We start from the raw sequence: 18,743 nt of genomic DNA, 5'->3' as shown, positions 1-18,743 counted from the left end.
TTATCTTTTAAGTCCCAAACCACTACCCCCACACTCTCTTTTGTCTTTAATTGAAAATGGTATTTAATGTGAGGGCTTCTGCCATCTTGGCCACTGACTGTTTTTCTTGGTCTCTCCCACATACACATCTCATTTTTCTCCTGTTAATCTGTCTCATGTCAATTTAATTCTTAAACCAGTTAGAAAAACCTAAAAGGTACAGAAAATTTTCTTCTTCCCACCATGTGTATATTAGGTTGGTTCAAAAATAATTGAAATTTTTCATTATTGAACTTTGCCATTTGATATTGGAATACATTCTTAAATGACTATGGTTATATATCATTTTAATGCACCTTTCTCACTTGAGGTTTTTTGATGTTCATTTTGCATTTATTTTGGACTAGGGAAGTGGTGTTAGACAAAAAGCAAATTCAAGCTTTTTACTTATTTGAGGTAAAAATGGGTCATAAAGCAGCAGAGGCAACTGGCAACATCAACACACATTTGGCCCAGGAATTACTAACAAATGTACAGTGCAGTGGTTGTACAAGAAGTTTCACAAGAGATGAGAGCTTTGAAGATGAGGAGTGCAGTGGCTGGTTCTTGGAAGTTGACAATGACCAACTGAGAGCCATCATTGAAGTTGATCCTCTTACAACTACATGAGAAGTTTCAGAAGGACTCAGCATGAACCATTCTATGGTCGTTCAGCATTTGAAGCAAACTGGAAAGGTAAAAAAGCTCAATAAGTAGGTGCCTTAGAGCTGACCGCAAATCAAAAAAATCGTCATTTTGAAGTATCATCTTCTCTTATTCTATACAACAACAAACCATTTATCAATTGGATTGTGATGTACGATGAAAAGTGGATTTTATACAACTGGCAATGACCATCTCAGTGGTTGGACCGAGAAGAAAGTCTAAAGTACTTCCCAAAGCCAAACTTGCACCAAAAAATGGTCATGGTCACTGTTTTGTGGTCTGCTGCCACTCTGATCCACTCTAGCTTTCTGAATCCTGGCAAAACTATTACATCTGAGAAGTATGCTCAGCAAATCAACGAGTTCACCAACAACTGCAGTGCCTGAAGCTGGCATTATGCAACAGAATGGGCCCAATTGTTATCCATGACCAACACCCGACTGCATGTCACACAACCAACACTTCAAAAGTTGAGCAAACTGGACTACAAAGTTTTGCCTCATCCATCATATTCACCTGACCTCTCACCAACTGACTACCATTTTTTCAAGCATCTCAACAACTTTTTGCAGGGAAAACGCTTCCAAAACCAGCAGGAGGCAGAAAATAATTTCCAAGAGTTCATCAAATCCTGAAGCATGGATTTTTACATTACAGGAATAAACAAAGTTACTTCTCATTGGCAAAAATGTGCTGATTGTAATGTTTCCTATTTTGATTAATAAAGATGTGTTTGAGCCTATTAATAATAATTTAAAATTCACAGTCCAAAACCATAATTACTTTTTCACCAATATAATACATGCAATATTGTAGTGAACTTATATCTTGTCTTCCAGAACGTTATTCCAATTATCTGAACTGTATGAGAGCTCTCATTTCATTGATGATAAAGATAATTATTTTTGAAACATTGGATATTTTAAAACTTACGAAAAATGGCTTTTTTAAAAAATGCATTTCTTCTATTAAAAGTAAAAGTAAAACCTCTTTCCCCCCAAAATACCTATTAACCATTTGTATTTCCTACTTTGTGAGTCAATGTTCCAATATTACTTTTGTACTGATGTTAAATTTTTAACTTTTGTTTCTAAAAATTATTCTGCATAGCAAGAACATTAATTCAGTCTTCCACAAATATTAATTATTTCATGGTTTATTGTTTCTTTCCCTAATACTTTTATTGAAATCCATATTCTATTTAAATAAAGTATAATTATGCATTATTTAAATTTGAAACTAATAATGACAGTAGTACATTTTATATATATACACTTGCTCCTTGGAAGAAAATCTATGACCAACCTAGACAGCATACTAAAAAGCACAGACATTACTTTGCCAACAAAGGACCATCTAGTCAACTATGGCTTTTCCAGGAGTCATGTATGGATATGAGAGCTGGACCATAAAGAAAGCTGAGCGCCAAAGAATTGATGCATTTGAACTGTGGTGTTGGAGAAGACTCTTGAGAGTCCCTTGGACTGCAAGGAGATCCAACCAGTTCATCATAAGGAAATCAGCCCTGACCATTCATTGGAAGGACTGATGCTGAAACTGAAACTATAACACTTTGGCCACCTGATGTGAAGAACTGACTCATTTGAAAAGACCCTTATGTTGGGAAGGATTGGGGGCAGGAGGAGAAAGGGACAATAGAGGATGAGGTGGTTGGATGGCATCACCGACTTGATGGATATGAGTTTGAGTAAGCTCCAGGAGTTGGTGATGGACAGGAAAGCCTGATGAGTGCTGCAGTCCATGGGGTCACAAAGAGTCGGACACAACTGAGCAACTGAACTGAACTGATATATTTTTATAAAAGAAAAAACACAAATATGCCCAAAATGAGTCTCTTGATGAATATTTATATCAGTGTTAATGTCCTCTGGGTTGCTCCCATGCTGTGTATGGTCTGGATCATGATTACAGCTGAAACCACTTATACTTTTTTAGCATCTGGAACTTATACAAATGCAGTTCAGACATCAAGCTTTCTCTACTCACCAGCACCACAGAAACCACTTATGATCACATACTGGAACCATCAGGTATATGTTAAAATGTTTAAACTTAGCTCAGCTAATTTAAGCCCTAAGATGTGACTTATTTGTGAAGTCTACTTCTCTTTAGCTGTATTTATCAATGTAAGAAGATTATTAGGAGAAAGGATATGCAAGACAGAATAAGAGACACAGATGCATAGAACTGTCTTATGGACTCTGAGGGGGAAGGTGAGGGTGGGACGTTTTGGGAGAATAGCACTGAAACATGTATATTATCATATATGAAACAGAACACCATTCCATGTTCGATGCATGAGACAAATGCTCAGGGCTGGGGCAATGGGATGACCCAGAAAGATGGGATGGGGAGGGAGGTGGGAGGGGGGTCCAGGAAGGGGAACACATGTAAACCCATGGCTGATTCATGTCAATGCATGGCAAAAACTACTACAATATTGTAAAGTAATTAGCCCCCAACTAAAATAAACAAATTTATTTAATAAATTAAAAAAAAAGAAGATTATTAGGAGAAAGGGTATGGACTTTTCCTCTGTTGACAGATGGTGGGGATAGTGAAACGCCTGTGATGCATTCAACTTTTTGACTTTGTGCTCAAAGAGTCTGTCTCTCAAAGGAGCCTTGCTTTAGCAGGTAGAGTGACTGCCAAAAGCTTGGGGACAATATATTTCTTTGACATTATATCTGAATTATTGCCCAGAAGTCAGGCAGGGCACTTGTATGTGTGAGCACTTAAGGCTTTCAAATAGAAAGCAAACCTCAGGTTTCAGAGACATTTATTAAGAGTTATGAATTTTACTTTCTCATGAATTGCTGAGGACAAAACATTCAAATACAATAAAAAAGTGAAACTATGGCATAAAAGTGCATTCAGAAAAGATATAATTGTCACACCAAAAATTAATGAAAGTGTCCAAGAACTAAGTCATAAGTCATATTTGGAACACAGCCAAGCTCTGGATGCAGACAAACTAATAAATGAATTCTAAAGTGTTTCCTTGAGTCTCCTTTGAGTATTCACTCGTTTGTTATGTATTAGTTTTGAAGACAGAAATGGTTAGTCTTTTTTTCTAACCAATCTTAATCTAAGAACAACCCTTTGCATCAATTCTTTCTCTAATAAATATTACAAATGAGTTTTGTGTATATAGAACGTTTTCAAAAATATAATCTTCAAATTCAGTCATATATGTGTGTTGAGCGCCTACTATGTTCTAAGTTCTCACTTAGATGTTAGACTTAAAACAGACATGTATGATATACATATATGTACATGGATAATGAAAAATAAAGTTTCTTGGATTGTTCATGTGGTTGATACTAGCTTTCTTTCGATTTGTAATTCCAGGTCGTATTTGTCATTGCTTCCATCAGTTTAGGTATGGCTATGTCAGGTCAGTGCCTCAAATTTAAAAGCCAATAGCATTATCATGCTTGTGTGTGTTAGTGGCTCAGTCGTGTCTGACTCTACGACCCCACAGACAGCAGCCCGCCAGGCTTCTCCATCCATGGGATTCTCCAGGCAAGAATACTGGAGCAGATTGCCGTTCCCTTCTCCAGAGGATCTTTCTGACCCAGGGATCGCACCCTGGTCTCCAGCATTGCAGGCAGTTTCTTTACCGTTTAGGCTACAGGGAAGTCCTCTTAATCTGACTTAGTGGTGAAATTAAGTGGGCATTTTAATTATATTGGGACCCATGAACTATACAGTCCATGGAATTCTCCAGACCAGAATACTTGAGTGGGCAGCTGTTCCCTTCTCCGAGAGATCTTCCCAACCCAGGGATCGAACTCAGGTCTCCCACGTTGCATGCAGATTCTTTACCAGCTGAGCCACCCGGGAAGCCCATTGGGAAACCAGGTAAGGTCAACTAGCGTCTCCACCTTTATTCAATAGTGTTTCAGAAGTTTTAGCTGAGGGAACAAAATAAAAAAAGAAATTTGAAGTATTACTGTGATGACAATGTGATTATTATTTTTAGATGATATAAGATTAAACTGGTAAACCGAAGAGACTCATAAAGAGGCAAGTACTTTGTATAGAAGAAAAGTGAGTGTATAAATATCAATAATTTCCATATACCAAAAATATTCCATTTAAAAATGTAATAGAGATGTACCATACTTATATGTATGACATATCTCTGACCAAGATAATTGCAATATATTTATTAAGTACTTTAAGAAGATATAGATAAGAAAAATTGCAAATGACTTAAACAAATGAACAAATAATAGAAACAAAATAAAAACAGTCTGGTGAAGCTGTGAGGACATAGACATTCTCACAGACCATTTTAGATTATTTATAGTATGACGGTATAGCTTGTCAACACAAAAAATTTAAAAATCACAATTATTCACTGGTAATACAGTTTTTCAGAATGTACTTTAAACAAAAAAGAATTAAGCATGTATGCAAGATCTTCTCTATATGAAACAATTTTACTACTGAGAACTGGAAGCAGTACAAAAAAGTCTAGAATCAAGAGACAGATTAAGCACATTACAGAGTTCTAGTAACACAAAGCTTGTTGCAACATGAGATCTCAGGTTACTCTAAGATGCTTATTGCTGTGGAAATATGATCATGCATTTTACATGGAAAATTAACTAAAAAACATGCACTGTGGGATTTCAGTTCTGGAATGATATATGAAGCAGACATGCGAATATCTAATAGGCATTCCAAACAATGTAGCTGAGGAAGAAAAGGAGTTGATTCCTAACATCCATTCTTCTTTCTTCCTGCAGGCATTAAGATCCTGAATTTTAGCTGATCACAAGCTGCTTAGCTAAGGTCTGTATAATCCAGTCTCCCTAAGTAGTTGTAGCCTGGTGACTAAGTTCTGGGCATTGGTATGTGTGTGGAAGTGATGTGGACAAATTCCAAGTCACTGCTTTAAAGAAAGGGAGCATTCTTCCCTTTCTTCCTTCATCTTGCTTTCTGGTATTTAGATGTAGTCTTAAAACATCTTCAACCAGGTGGAGGGCATAAGAATATGTACATTCAAGAAATTTATGTATAGGGAAATGGGAAGGTAGAAGGGAAGTAGTACAAAAAACAGTCAAGAAAAATTAGAGATAGAAACAGAAGTCAGAAGTAGTGTGGAGAGAAGGAAAATGCCATTGTTTTCACATTTTAAAAATTAAGTATGGAAACCAAAATGTTTTCCTCTTTAGAAAGCTGTGTGGAAAGCCCCTCAGTTTTTCCACCTTGCTCTACCATGGCCCTCCTACCCACTGCTTCCCCACTGCTAACACAATTTTAAACGAAGTGTGTGTTCTTCGTCTTACATTTATTTTCTAGTTATTTTTCTTCTATTTAACAGAGATATAGCTAAGGCTACCCTGGTAGCTCAGTTGGTAAAGAATCCACCTGCATTGCTGGAGACCTGGGTTCAATCCCTGTTTTGGGAAGATTCCCTGGAGAAGGGAATGGCTACCCCCTCAAGTATTCTTGCCTGATGAATTCCTCAGACAGAGGAGCCTGGCAGGATATAGGCCATGGGTTGCAAAGAGTCAGACACAACTGAGCAACTAAGCACACACACATAACTAAGGCTAAATTCTGATAGCCAGACAGTTCTTTCAGGTTTTGCAGCCATAAGGACAAATCTATTCCTTGCATTTGCTGCCATCTGCTGGATTTGTTTGTGCTAGCATACTCAGTATTTGTGCCCTTATTCCTGCACTTGAGGGAGTCCAGGTTCTGTGCTGTTCTTTATGCTATTTGTTGTTGTTCAGTAGGTGAGTCATGTCTGACTCTTTGAGACCCCATGGACTGCAGCACTACAGACTACCCTGTCCCTCACTGTCTCCCAGAGTTTGGTGAAAATCAAGTCCATTGAGTCCGTGATACCATTCAAACACCTCATCTTCTGTTATTGCCTTCTCTTTCTGCCCTCAATCTTTCCCAGCATCAGAGTTTTTCCACTGAGTCAGTTCTTTACATCAGGTGGCCAAAGTAGTAGAGCTTCAACTTCAGCATCAGTCTTTTCAGTGAATATTCAAGGTTGATTTCCTTTAGGATTGACTGGTTTGATCTCCTTGCTGTCCGAGGAACTGTTAAGAGTCTTCTCCAGCACCACAGTTTGAAAGTATCTATTCAGCACTCAGCTTTCTTTATGGTCCAGCTCTCACATCCATACATGACTATTGGTAAAACCGTAGCTTTGACTAGATAGATTTTGGTCAGCCAAGTGATATATCTGCTTTTTAATATACTGTCTATGTTTGTCATAGCTTTTCTTCCAAGGAGTATCTTTTAATTTTATGGCTCCAGTTACCATCCACAGTGATTTTGGAGCCCAAGAAAATAAAACTTGCCACTGTTTCCATTGTTTCCCAGTCTATTTGCCATGAAGTGATGGGACTGGATGCCTTGATCTTAGTTTTCCGAATGTTGACTTTTAAGCCAGCTTTTCACTCTCCTCTTTCACCTTCATCAAGAGGCGCTTTAGTTTCTCTTCACTTTCTGCCATTAGAGTGGTATCATATGCATATCTGAGGTTGTTGATATTTCTCCCAGCAGTCTTGATTCCACTTGTGATTCATCCAGTCCAGTATTTTGCATGAGGTGCTCCGCATATAAGTTAAATAAACGGGGTGACAATATATAGCCTTGACATACTCTTTTCCCAATTTTGAACCAGTCCATTGTTTCATGTCAAGTTTTAACTGTTGTTTCTTGACCTCCTCTGGTTTCTCAGGAGGCAGGTAAGGTGTTCTGGTATTCCCATCTATTTCAGAATTTTCTACAGTTTGTTGTGATCCACACAGACAAAGGCTTTAGCATAGTCGGTGAAGCAGAACTAGATGTTTCTTTCTGGAATTCTCTTGCTTTCTCTATGATCCAAAGGATGTTGGCAATCTCTGGTTCTTCTGTCTTTTCTATTTACCTGCCTTTCATTCTTGATTAAGTAATTTTGAAAAATCAGAGAGTCTTTCTTAACCCCGGTTTCGTCTTCCATAAAGTAAGAATTATAATAAAGCTTGCTTTACGGTTTTGTTTATCAGCCACTAAGATAATGCTTTGCAAAATTCTAAACAAATAGCTGTTTTTAGAATGTCAGGGTATCTTGACTCTGATACCAGGCACAGTCACTTAGGTATTGTCAATAAATTACCAACAACAATCAACATAGCTCTAAAGTTTCACCTGAATAGTTCCAAGTTATAAAACATTCAGAACATAAAAAAGAGAGAATGCTATCACAGAACCGTTCAACTTTATGTGTAAATCTGGATCTCATATGAAAACAAATCAATTCAATTTCAGGGCTCTGGTCTGCTTTTAATAAATGTCCACCTTACTAGGGAGTGGCTATGACACATTATCAAATATTATCAATATATGCCAGGGACACAATTGCTTCATTTTTGAATATTAATAAAATAGAAAACAAATCACAGCTTTGTTTAAGCTGATGATGAAACTAGCTTTAAACATACTACGGAAGTTAGAAAGAAGTTGATGGAATCTAGAGCATAAAGCAAAATTGTGAAAGACCTTTGGGGAACAGAAAGTTGGTAGGGTATTTATGAGGGAAGAAGCTGGGGACCTGAGCTGGAGCAGGGCCAAAAGCCAAATGAGACAACATACCGTGGAAGTGCTTTCTGGCATGTTCTACTCTTTTCTTCATCAACGTCAACAAAGAGAACATTACAGTGTAAACTAATGTAGTCCAGCTGGGGTAGAAGACAGGTTTCTTGTAGTGATCCTGTCCCACCCTAGGAGTCACACAATGTCAACTTAAGGAAAGAGCACTTTGAAAATAGGAGTAGACGTATTTGATGGTCTTTGATGGGAAATGTCACATAAAATGAGTTGAGACTTGATGGGAATGCCAGATATTCTTGGCCCTGAAATATTATCCCAAAGACACTTTTAAACTCACTTTGACAGGCCTAGCACAGAACTGTGGCATCCAGGTTTACAATAGACAAGATATGCCATTTGCAGCAACATGGATAGACCTAGAGATTGTCATACCGAGTGAAACAAGTCAGATAGAAAAAGAGAAATGTGTTATACTATCACTTACATGCAGTCTTAAAAAGTGATATAAATGAATTTATTTATAAAACAGAAACAGACTCACAGACTTAGAGAACAAGCTTATGGTTACCAAGGCGAATGGGTTGGGAGGAGGGATAGGGAGTCTGGAATTGACATGTATACACTGTTCAATTTAAAGTGGATAATCATCAAGGACCTGCTGTAAATCACAAGGAACTCTGCTGAATATAATGTAACAACCAAAATAGGAAAAGAATTTGAAAAAGAATAGATACATGTATATGTATAACTGACTCATTTTGCTGTACACTTGAAACTAACACAATATTGTTAATCAGTTATACTCCAAAGTAAAATAAAAGTTAAAAAACAAAAAAAACAAGCAAACAATGAAAAACCCCCAATAAAGCTAAGATAACTGACACCCAAAAGCAATAAGAAATCATAGGGGAAAATGACAAGACTAAGGTCTATGAAAGAAACAAGAGAATGAATAACTTTTCAGAAAAATAATAAGCTTACAAATTTTGAACTTAAAAAGCACAGCATATAATTCTTTTAGATAGGATATAAAATTGGTAGCAGACATGTAAGTATATAAAAAAACAATTTATAATGTAGGTATGAAGAATATAAAATAGGAAATAAAGAACTAAAAATAGAATAAAGAAAAAAATTAGTAACTGGAGGCTGAGATCATGTAATATTTTATAGAAAGCACACAAAAAGATTAAAAAGGTGGCAAAATAAAAGTGTAGAGATACGAAATATAAAAATAGAATAGCCATCATCCATAGAATGCATATATCAGACAGAGAAAAGAATGTAGAAAGGAATATTTGAAACAATATATGTCTTCTGTTTAAAACAAGATGCAAAATGCAACTATAACCTTAAACTTAAAGGTAAAAGCCCACTCATGTATATATTGCTATAATATTTGAGATCACCCAATACAGAAAACATTCTAAAGGCTTCCAGAGAGGGAAATACAGATAGCTTACAAAAGTATAAGTATCAGATTAAAATCATATTTCTCAGCAACCGCGTTGCATGCCAAAAGTAATAGAATAATATTATTTATGAGTTGATGGAAGATAAATCTGAACATAAATTTTTTTTATCAAGTAAAGGCATAATCTAAATGTGAGGGCAAAATATTATCCTCAGGCATATGAGACTGCATAAAATTTAATATGCAAAATTTTCTTTGAAAACACTTTTGGAGGAAGTACTCAAAAATAGAAATGGACTCAGGAAGAAACAAAATTTAGAAGATAACATTGGATAAGTGAGTTAAAAAGCTTTAAAGTGGTCTAAATAAATAATATCCCCAAATTAAGAAAGGGCAGAAAAATATACTTGGTGAGGTCATCTACTTATCAGAAGGAAGAAACAAATGAATATTGTCCTTAAGAGATGGGAAGAAATACACATAAGTATACATAAAAAAATGTATAAATATGTTAAATATGTGTATGAGTCACCAAGACTAAAAATCAAATGAACAAACTTTTAAATCAGAAGAGAAAGAAAATTTAAATTATTTAATGCTGTTAAGAGTGAAGAAGGAACACAAAATAACTAGTCTGAAATAAATATGATATATAGAAAATCGGACATACAAAAGCAGAAGTCCTAATATAACTGTAAATATAATAAATGTAAAAGGATTAGACTGCAAATTTAAAAGATAAAGCCTCTCTGTATAAACCAAATACAAGTCAGCCATGATAATAATCTAAATATTACGAAAAAGTATAATTTTAGGTGATAAATAGCAAAGAGAAAATGAGAGTAATACTATACTGGCTAAAAGAATAATTTAAAAGATATTATCAAAAAATTTGAATGTATATAAATTTAAAAATAAAATCATAAATAAATCAATATCTGTTAGAATTCAGAAAATTTAATATCATATTCTAATACTTAGAAGCTGATGTATCAAAAAGATGTAAATTAATCAAACTGTTTAGAATATAAAAGCAAGATACAACATTTTCAAAAAATGAATCTGTTCAGAATTGCAAAATACACCACATATTGTCTCTCTCTCTAAATGTATATATATGTATGTATATTACCATAATGCAATAATATTAGAATCCAATAACTATAAAAACTAACATATTATAGCTAAACAATTCCATATATTGAAAAAATTATATTAAATAATTCTTTTTACTATTTTTTTATTTTTAATTGATTGATGATTGGTTTACAATTTGGTTCGATTTCTGTCATACAACAACATGAATTAACCATAGGTGTACATATGTTCCCTCCCTCTTGAATCTCCCTCCCACCTTCTTCATTGAAGAAGAAAGACAATAAAATATTGCATAAAATGTAGTAATTTAAATTAAAAGTATAGCATATAGCTAAGGTTTTCAGAAGAATATTAGTGAAACTGCACAGTGAGTAGAAAAGTAAATGCAAAGAAGTAGGAAGGACAAAAATAATAAGAAATTATTAATAAGGGTGAAAGTAGAATATTAGGATTTATTCTGAATCTCTGCTATATAAACTAAGGAGAATAGATTGCCTAGTAAGGCATAATTTTATTAATCAACTTTAAAAGTACATGATAATGTACAGAGCACATAATATAACACTGTGTAGATTTTATCTCTGGAGAAGTTAAGACATCAGAAAATCTGTTTATGTAAATTATCCTTTTGGTGGAAAAAGGAGAAAATGATACAATCATTTCACTGAGGCAAGAAAAGCATTTGATAAGATTCAATCCTAGTCTCTAATAGAAAATTTCAGAATATAAGAAGTAAAAGGGAATCTTCTTATTTTGAAAAAGAAATAACCTACCCTGATGATAATGAGTTCAGTCTCTCAGTTGTGTCTGACTCTGTGCAACCCCATGGACCGCAGCATGCCAGGCTTCCCTGTCCATCACCAACTCCCGGAGCCTACTCAAACTCATGTTCATCAAGTCGGTGATGCCATCCAACCACCTCAACCCCTGTTGTCCTCTTCTCCTCCCGCCTTCAATCCTTCCCAGCATCAGGGTGTTTTCAAATGAGTCAGTTCACATCAGGTGGCCAAATATTGGAGTTTCAGCTTCAGCATCAGTCTTTCCAATGAATATTTAGGACTGATTTCCTTTACGATGGACTGGTTGGTCCTCCTTGCAGTCCAAGGGACCCTCAAGAGTCTTCTCCAACACCACACTTCAAAAACATCAATTCTTCGGTGCTCACCTTTCTTTATAGTCCAACTCTCACATCCATACATGACTACTGGAAAAACCATAGCTTTGACTAGACGGACCTTTGTCAGCAAAGTAATGTCTCTGCTTTTTAATATGCTGTCTAGGTTGGTCATAACTTTTCTACCAAGGAGCAACGTTTTTAATTTCATGGCTGCAGTCACCATCTGCAGTGATCTTGGAGCCCCAAAAAATAAAGTCTGTCACTGTTTCCACTGTTTCCCCATCTATTTGCCATGAAGGGATGGGACCAGTTGCCATGATCTTAGTTTTCTGAATGTTGAGTTTTAAGCCAATTTTTCACTCTCCTTTTTCACTTTCATCAAGAGACTCTATAGTTCTTATGATAATAGCAAACCTTTTAATTCATTACAATAGGATGAGATATCAACAACCTCAGATATGCAGATGATAGCACTCTAATGGCAGAAAGTGAAGAGGAACTAAAGAGACTCTTGATGGGGGTTAAAGAAGAGGAGTGAAAAAGCTGGCTTAAAACTCAGCATTCAAAAAACTAAGATCATGGCATCAAGTCCCATCATTTCATGGCAAATAGATGGAGAAAAAGTGAAAATGGTAGCATAATTTATTTTCTTGGGCTCCAAAATCACTGCAGACAGTGACTGCAGCCACAAAATTAAGACGCTTGCTCCTTGGAACAAAAGCTATGGCTAAAACCTAGACAGCATATTAAAAAGCAGAGATATCACTTTGCCAACAAAGGTCCATATTGTCAAAGCTATAGTCTTTCCAGTAGTCATGTACAGATGTGAGAGTTAGACATTAAAGAAGGCTGAGAGCAAAAGAATTGATGCTTTCAAACTGTGGTGCTGGAGAAGACTCTTGAGAGACCTTTGGACAGCAAGGAGATCAAACCAGTTGATCCTAAAGGAAATCAACCCTGAATACTCAATGAAAGGACTGATGCTGAAGCTGAAAATCCAATATTTGGCCACCTGATATGAAGAACTGACTCATTGGTAAAGACTCTGATGCTGTGAAAGATTGAAGGTAGGAAGAGAAGGGGATGACAGATGGTTGGATGGCATCACCAACTTAATGGACATGAGTTTGACCAAATTTTGGGAGACAGTGAAGGACAGGGAAGCTTGGTGTGCTGCAGTGCATGGAGTTGCAGAGTCGGGCACGAGATATAGGGAATTTCCTGGTATCATGATGGGCAGTGGGGAATTGAAAACAATTTATATATCTATTACTATGGGAAATAGTAGAATTTCTTTTCTTTGTAAGGGATGGAATACTATAAAGGGTTCTAAAATAAGTAAAATTTGTACAGCACCATGATTAGACTTTTAAAAGAGTAATAAGTTTAAAGTAAGAAAGTCTATAAATGTTAATTTTTAAAACTTGCAAGTATCAGCATATACTTTTAAACAACGTATGCATAACTTAAAATGTATTTTAAATACTCTAAATTTGGTATGTATAGAGTCAGACTCCAGTCAAGAAAATGGAATCCATGCCAGGTAGTTTAATATAGAGAGAAAAGGAGGAAAATCACCTACATTTTCCCCTTCTCTCCTTTCTTGTGCCTTCTACTGACCCAGCCTAACATGACACCAGAGGATAAGGGAGTCTGGACATGTATTCTGTAGGGAGTCTGTTCCTTGTTTAAAATGCAGGCCAAGGGAAGGCAGGGGGAATGCAGACTTGTTGGATCTGAGGGTCAGTAGGTAATGACTAGCCCAAGGCCTTTACAGGAGAGGGAAATAAGTAGATAGGAGATATTGGATGAAATAATAATAACAATAAAATGACTGAAAAGTTTGCAAACCAATGCTTCCAGTGTACCATGAACCAAGAAATTTTGTGTATCTGAGATAAATTATAATGAAACAGTAACATTATTAAGCACAAAAATAATATTAATGGAATGAAAACATTTTAAACTAGTCAATCTGCTGTAATGCTTACTTATTTGAAATTTAATCTGGGGAGATCACAGAGCAATTGCTCTGCATTCTCATAAATCCACAGTATGTCCACAGTACCATATCACTTCTGTTAGCTAAAGACTATACCCAAGCTGGGTATAAAGTAGCAGTGATTTAGATGAGACAATAAACTTGATGTTTTGAAATGATTAATCATATCTCTAAGTAAAGAAATGTTCAGAGATTTCTGTCAGAACAGAAATCTCTCAGAACACAGATAATTCAACCAGTTAAAGAGAGAAAGAGAATGATAAAAGACAAACATATCCAGTACACAGATCATATTAGGCCCTGCTTGACATGTGCCGACTCATTTAATCATCTCTGCAACACTCTGAGGGAAGTTCTAGGTAGTAGCCTCATTTTATAGAGGAGAAAACTGATGGTCAGGATAGTTTAAAGTGTAACCATATCACACTGCAATGAATGACAGAAACAGGATTTTAGCTCACTCATCCTGGAGCTAAATGAGTTAGAAAGATAAGAAACTGATCAACTGATGGATGGCTATTACCTTCTAAAGTCTACTTCATCTTCTTTCTAAGTAAACTTGCTTGCTCACATACTAGAGGATCTAAGAAATATTTTTGCATCTTGGCTTAGAGAGGAGTCAGGACAGATAGTTCAGTTCAGTTCAGTCGCTCAGTCATATCCGACTCTTTGCTACCCCGTGAACCGCAGCACACCAGGCCTCCCTGTCCATCACCAACTCCTGGAGTTTACTCAAACTCATGTCCATTGAGTCAGTGATGCCATCCAGCCATCTCATCCTCTGTTTTCCCTTTCTCCTCCTGCCCTCAATCTTTCCTAGCATCACGGTCATTTCAAATCAGTCAGCTCTTCGCATCAGGTGGCCAAAGTACTGGAGTTTCAGCTTCAGCATCAGTCCTTCCAATGAACACCCAGGACTGATCTCCTTTAGGATGGATTGATTGGATCTCCTTGCAGTCCAAGGGACTCTCAAGAGTCTTCTCAAACATCACAGTTCAAAAGCATCAATTTTTCAGTGCTCAGCTTTCTTTATAACCCAAACCTCACATCCATACATGACTACTGGAAAAACCATAGCCTTGACTAGATGGACCTTTGTGGACAAAGTAATGTCTCTGCTTTTTAATATGCTGTCTAGATTGGTCATAACTTTCCTTCCAAGAGTAAGCTTCTTTTAATTTCATGGCTGCAATCACCATCTGCAGTGATTTTGGAGCCCCCAAAAATAAAGTCTGACACTGTTTCCACTGTTTCTCCATCTATTTACCATGAAGTGATGGGACCGGATGCCATAATCTTAGGTTTCTGAATGTTGAGCTATAAGCCAACTTTTTCACTCTCCTCTTTCACTTTCATCAAGAGGCTCTTTAGTTCTTCACTTTCTGCCATGAAGGTGGTGTTATCTGCATATCTGAGGTTATTGATATTTCTCCCAGCAATCTTGATTCCAGCTTGTGCTTCCTCCAGCCCAGCGTTTCTCATGATGTACTCTGCATATAAGTTGAATAAGCAGGGTGATAATATACAGCCTTGACGTACTCCTTTCCCTATTTGGAACCAATCTGTTGTTCCATGTACAGTTCTAAGTATTGCTTCCTTACCTGCATACAGGTTTCACAAAAGGTAGATCTGGTGGTCTGGTATTCCCATCTCTTGAGGAATTTTCCACAGTTGATTGTGATCCACACAGTCAAAGGTTTTGGCATAGTCAATAAAGCAGAAATAGATGTTTTTCTGGTACTCTCTTGCTTTTTCAATGATCCAGCAGATGTTGGCAATTTGATCTCTGATTCCTCTGCCTTTTCTAAAACCAGCTTGAACATCTGGAAGTTCACAGTTCACGTATTGCTGAAGCCTGGCTTGGAGAATTTTGAGCATTACTTTACTAGTGCGTGAGATGAGTGCAATTGTGTGGTCATTTGAGCATTGTTTGGCATTGCCTTTCTTTGGGATTGGAATGAAAACTGACCTTTTCCAGTCCTATGGCCACAGCACAGCTGAGTTTTCCAAATTTGCTGACATATTGAGTACAGCACTTTCACAGCATCATCATTTAGGATTTGCAATAGCTCAACTGGAATTCCATCACCTCCACTAGCTTTGTTTGTAGTCATGCTTCCTATGGTCCACTTGACTTCACATTCCAGGATGTCTGGCTCTAGGTGAGTGGCCACACTGTTGTGATTATCTGGGTCGTGAAGATCTTTTTTGTACAGTTCTTTGGTGTATTCTTGCCACCTCTTCTTAATATCTTCTGCTTCTGTTAGGTCTATACCATTTCTGTACTTTATTGAGCCCATCTTTACATGAAATGTTCCCTTGGTATCTCTAATTTTCTTGAAGAGATGTCTAGTCTTTCCCATTCTATTCTTTTCCTCTATTTCTTTGCACTGATCCGTGAGAAAGGCTTTCTTATTTCTCCTTGCTATTCTTTGGAACTCTGCATTCAAATTGGTATATCTTTCCTTTTCTCCTTTGCCTTTAACTTCTCTTCTATTTACAGCTATTTGTAAGGCCTCCTCAGACAACCATTTTGCCTTTTTGCATTTCTTTTTCTTGGAGATGGTCTTGATCCCTGTCTCCTGTACAATGTCATGAACCTCTGTCCACAGTTCATCTGTCTATCAGATCTAGTCCCTTAAATCTATGTCTCACTTCTACCATATAATCATAAAGGATTTGATTTAGGTCATACCTGAATGGTCTAGTGGTTTTCCCCACTTTCTTCAATTAATTTGAATTTGGCAATGAGGAGTTCATGATCTGAGCCACAGTCAGCTCCTGGTCTTGTTTTTGCTGACTGTATAGAGCTTCTCCATCTTTGGCTGAAAAGAATACAATCAGTCTGATTTTGGTGTTGACCACCTGGTGATGTCCATGTGTAGAGTGCTTGTGTTGTTGGAAGAGGGTGTTTGCTATCACCAGTGTGCTCTCTAAGCAAAATTCTATTAGCCTCTGCCCTGATTCATTCTGTACTCCAACACCAAATTTGCCTGTTACTCCAGGTGTCTCTTGACTTCCTCCTTTTGCATTCCAGTCCCCTAGAATGAAAAGGACATCTTTTTTGGGTGTTAGTTCTAAAAGACCTTGTAGGTCTTCATAGAACTCTTCAACTTCAGCTTCTTCAGCATTACTGGTCAGAGCATAGAGTTGGATTACCATGATATTGAATGGTTTGCCTTGGAAACAAACAGAGATCATTCTGTCGCTTTTGAGATTGCATCCAAGTACTGCATTTTGGACTCTTTTGTTGACTGTGGTGGCTACTCCATTTCTTCTATGGGATTCCTGCCCACAGTAGTGGAGATAATGGTCATCTGAGTTAAATTCACCCATTCCAGTCCATTTTAGTTCTCTGATTCCTAGAATGTCGACACTCACTCTTGCCGTCTCCTGCTTGACCACTTCCAATTTGCCTTGATTCGTGGACCTAATTCCAGGTTCCTATGCAATATTGCTCTTTACAGCATTGGACCTTGCTTCTATCACCAGTCACATCCACAGTTGGATGTTGTTTTTGCTTTGGCTCCATCCCTTCTTTTTTTCTGGAGTTATTTCTCCACTGATCTCCAGTAGCATGTTGGGCACCTACCGACCTGGGGCATTCATCTTTCAGTGTCCTATCTTTTTGCCTTTTCATACTGTTCATGGGGTTCTCAAGGCAAGAATACTGAAGCGGTTTGCCATTCCCTTCTCCAATGGACCACATTCTGTCAGACCTCTCCACCGTGACCCATCCGTCTTGGGTGGCCCCTCACGGCATGGCTTAGTTTCACTCAGTTAGACAAGGCTGTGGTCCATGTGATTAGATTGGCTAGTTGTCTGTGATTGTGGTTTCAGTCTGTCTGCCCTCTGATGCTCTCTCTCAATGCCTACCGTCTTTTTTGGGTTTTTCTTACCTTGGACGTGGCGTATCTCCTCTCAGCAGCCACTCCTGCTCCGCGCAGCCGCCGCTCCTGTGAGACAGATAAGCAGATTCTTATTTCCATTAGTCTTTATCCTGACTCCTGTGTGACTTTCCAAAGGCAGGGATGTCTCAACCACAGTCGAGGGCTGCTTACCACATTTTGCAGAGATAATGGAGTTCAAGGCAAATCAAAAAAACAATCAAAAGAACGCAAGTTTCTTACTTCATGACCATGTATATCTTCTTTATTTCTCTCACTGAAAACATTACATTCCACCTATCTTCATAGCATGAGACTCCACTATAACCTTGTATCTATGAGGTAGTCTACTCTTCTAAAATACCTTGAAGCTTGGCACCAATTTCTCCTCTTGTCTGAATGAAATGAGGTACGTAATCAAGCTCTTAAAATATTAAAAATTCCATTATTGTATATCTATCTAAATGAGAAAACAGTAGCTTAGTAAGGTTAAAGGCAATTTTGGAAAAAAAAAAAAAAGAGCTATCCAACCTTCTGGCCTTTTTCAATGAGTACATAGTTGTCTATATTCATTACACATGGAATTTGTTTAAAAAAATTATATTCATGTTGATATAAATGTGATAAATGTGTTCTCTTGATTAACTTGCTCAGTGATTGCAAGCTGAGCTTCCAGTAATTCTGAAACTAACTTGCTTCTGTTTTGGATTATTTTGAACAGGAAGGAAACAGCCATGTGGGCAAAGAATCATTCTGAAAAGAAACAGAATTAATGCCATCAGTTCTCCATCAACTTTTCAGGAAAAATCTGTGTAGTCTTTTGTTATTTCAGGATCTGTTCCTCTTTGTTAAATGACAGTAATTCAGTCTTTGAACTTCTTGAGGAAAATAAAATTTGAATGTCAAGAAGAAGAACACTGATTAGGAAAGAGTAGGCCAAGATGAAGAATTCTT

The 18,743-nt window shown here is 37.0% G+C and overlaps 1 pseudogene; it reads left to right on the top strand.

The window, feature by feature from the left end:
- The first annotated feature begins 357 nt into the window (after positions 1-357).
- LOC145545598 (histone-lysine N-methyltransferase SETMAR pseudogene) lies at positions 358-1,406 on the top strand (annotated as a pseudogene).
- The last annotated feature ends 17,337 nt before the right edge of the window (positions 1,407-18,743 follow it).

The sequence above is a fragment of the Giraffa tippelskirchi genome, chromosome 4 (assembly GCF_054371585.1).
Source record: "Giraffa tippelskirchi isolate mGirTip1 chromosome 4, T2T-mGirTip1v1.2.pri, whole genome shotgun sequence".
NCBI lineage: Eukaryota > Metazoa > Chordata > Mammalia > Artiodactyla > Giraffidae > Giraffa > Giraffa tippelskirchi.
The sequence above is the reverse complement of the archived record's forward strand: the minus strand, read 5'-3'. Positions and strand labels throughout refer to the sequence as shown.